We start from the raw sequence: 3,760 nt of genomic DNA, 5'->3' as shown, positions 1-3,760 counted from the left end.
CACCCTCATTAATATTACAGGAGTCTATGTTGTTAAAGTATGTTATGTGTAATGGAATTATTTGAACTCACGTATTTATGCCTTTGAAATATTCTTACCATTTTTGTAAACAAAAGTGAGTCATACATATAAAGCACGTATAGTTGGATCTACTCTAATTGCATGCTGGGGTGAATACCTACACCTCGTACACTATAACAAGCATGTATATAATGCTTTAAACAAACTCCAGTTCATTTCATTGGTCAGTTGACGTTAATCGCCTATCAATATTTACAACATTCGGTTGTGATGGTGAGGGTTCACCCAAAACTGTTTTAGACAAACATGCATTCCTCGCGTGGATCATGAGAACGTGACGTCCGACTGCACGGCAAACAGCACTTAAAACGTCCTTGTTAAACACTGATGAAACGTTGCAGACCCAGTTTCATACTCAGCTCCGTAAACCTTGCTAACGGAACCCGCTTTCCGTCCTTTGTCGTCAAAGATTAAGTCATGCGGCTGACAAGTATGATAACCGCTTCCCCCAGAGTGCGGTAGTGCCAACCACCAGCAAATCCTTCTTATACAATCTCCGTAGCTCACAAGAATCCCGGAGATCATAATTATAATTATCCCCGGAAAAAGAGTCAGAAACCCGGAGATCATAAGATAAATCAATTCAATACCATACTTTTTTTACCGGGGATAATTCTAATTATGATCTCCGGAATTTTTGTATGCGAATCCCGGAGATAATTGTAATTATGATCTCCGGAGAATTAATTCCGGGGAAAATATTTTTTCTATTGAAATATATAGGCAAAATTATGGTCTCCGGAAAGGTGAACTCCGGCTTTCCATAGAGTACTCTTTAAATGCATTAAATAACCAAGACCAAAATTGAATATAATTACTTTTATTGAAAAATTGGTTGTGAAAGTGAATCATGAAATGCAATCATTTTCATCTCTACTGGTTTGTAAAAACAAAAATGTTAACATGTTAAAAAATGAATTTTGTGTCCACAAGACTCATAAATGCTGGATGCTGCGCATATACCTGTAGGTAGATTCCAATAATTGACAAGACTTATTTTGATGCCAAACATCAAAGACGCTGCGAATGTTTATGAAACATGACTAAAAGGAATCATATGCAGCTCACCATCATACTAAGTTTGAGGTACCTAAATACAAGCATTCTATGATAGCATTCTTCAGTTATTGAACGAAATCGAATTTTCAGCTGAAGGACATCATGATCTTGACCAGCTGACGTCAAAGTTGTTAGGGCGCTTTTCATGTTTGAGGGACATCTACCGAGTTCGAGGTCTATATGCCTAAGCGTAATTTAATTATTGATAGGAAACTGCGTATTTTCAGCTTACGGTCACAACAACCTTGACATTTGACCAATTGACCTCAAAAGCAATAGTTTTCATCTGCTGGTCATTACCAACCGCCTACATAGTTTGGGGTCTTTGGGTCATAGCGTTTTTCAGACATTGATCGGAAACCGATTTTCAGCTTAACCTGTCACCACCAACTTTTCCTTTGATCTACTGACCGCAAAATAAATATGGTTCATCTGCTGGTCTTGACCAATCATAATACCAATATGATATAATATGAGGTCCCTGAGATAAAGCGTTCTTCAGATATTGAATGTAAACCGATTTTCAACTGAAGGTCACCACGATCTTGACCTTCGACCCCCTGACTTCAAAGTCAGAAGAGTTGATATTATGTTCATAACCTACCTACCTACCAAGAAAGTTGAAGATCACTTAGCCTAGGTGTTCTTCACAAATTGATCGGAAACCAGGCTACCACGACATCGATATTTGACCAACTGACTCTAAAATCAAAAGCCTTTATCTGCTGGTCATGATCAACCTGCCTACAAAGTACAAGAACCCTTGGCCTAAGCGTTCTTTAGATATCGATCGGAAACCGAGGGCACGGACGGATTGACGGACAGACGATCAGATAACGATCAAATGAGACATTACAATCTCAGGTGCTGTAATACTAACAGTAATAAACTAAACGTTTTAGTTATGAGTTAGGCCAAAAAAAAAATGTTTGTTTAGGGTAACCTTCCCAAAATTTCTAGGTAGGGTAGGTAGGGATTTTTTTTTCAAAATCGGTCGTAAGTTCAGAGTGTTTTCTTGCATATGGCAGTCGTTCCTACATTACTGTCATTGCCTGACTTTGTTTTATCATATAAACAATAATTCTGATTAAAATCTGCATTTATCTGCCGTTCGTAACTCTCTATTCGCTAAGGAATTATTATTTGCTCAGAAACGTAAAAATAATAGTTAGGGTCGGTGCATTTTTATAGGTAGAGTCGGGTTACCCGAAACAGACATATTTTTTTAGGCCTTATGTGTGGCACAGGCTTTGGATAAAAAAGAGAAATTCTGTTCTCTTTCAGTTTACAAGGGGTTTGATAATTACAACTGAGCTAGTATTTTTAAACCATCTACAAGTCATTTCTTAACTTAAGTCGAGTTCCTATGTGCATGGTCAAATTAAGAAAAAAAGTTTTTTTTAACATAAATGTGTGTGTATTTTATAAAATTAATGAACATGAAGTATTTTAGATAATATAAAGTTATTATATCAAATGACCAGTGAGACACTTAAAGCTGCACTCTCACAGATTGAACGTTTTGACAACTTTTTTTATTTTTTGTCCCGGAACGAGCCATTTTTTGCGAAAATTTGTAAAAGCCAGTGATATAAAACTGCTGACAAAAAATCAGATCCGAGAATTTCATATTTATTTTCAAACATAGATGTTTTATGCATTTTTCTTAAACCGTTAGTAACTGTTATAAGGTTTAAAACATTTCGAACGGAAATATGAAATTCTGCGATCTGATTTTTTGTCAGCAGTCTTATATCATTGGTTAAAGATATTTACGCAAAAATGTGCTCTTTCTAAGACAAAAAATAAAAAAGTGGTAAAAAAGGTAAATCTGTGAGGGTGCAGCTTTTACCTAAGAAAATGACTTAAGTTAGGAAATTACTTTAGATGTTTTATGAATACCAGCCTAGGAGAATATATGAGAAAATAGTAGTTATAACAAGTTTAATGGTATTTATTATCAAAAATGAGCAATAATGATATTGATAATAAAGTTCAAATGACTGTATACCAGACAATTCGCAAATAAATTGTCTGAATAAACAGACTGTACTGTATATAGAGGAGTGATAGAACAACAGGCCCATATTACAGAAGCAGCTTAAGTAAATTTTAAATATTTCTAACTCATTAGAAAAAGTGTTATATTTCCAAACTTATATTAGAACTTCAAGATGTGTTTTTTTGTTTCAGCATAGGAAAAAATAAAAAATAAACATTTTTTTTAATTTAATTAACCACATTCATTCTATATTTTCAAAGTCGTAGCTCCAGTATGTTTTAGTAATGTAAACTTATCGAAATGTATGTATATCCAAATGACTTCTCTTAACCTTTTTTAAACGTTTGATCAAAAAATGCATTTATCATTATGACAAACATGCCATAAAATCGAAATAATGGCCTTAATTTAGCACGCAAAAAGCCACTGCGAAATTTGAATACCACGTGAATTCATAATGCTAAGTAGTGTTGTGCCGATGATCGATTATAATCGACAATTGATCGGAAAGGCCTACGTCGGTGACAATCGATAGTGAAATTTGTTTGTTAGTTAATGTTAAGGTGTTAGTATGTTAAGTTATCTAGTCATATTCCTATCAAGTCAGTATGTCACTAA

The sequence above is a fragment of the Mya arenaria genome, chromosome 10 (assembly GCF_026914265.1).
Source record: "Mya arenaria isolate MELC-2E11 chromosome 10, ASM2691426v1".
NCBI classification, from domain to species: Eukaryota; Metazoa; Mollusca; class Bivalvia; order Myida; family Myidae; genus Mya; species Mya arenaria.
The sequence above is the reverse complement of the archived record's forward strand: the minus strand, read 5'-3'. Positions refer to the sequence as shown.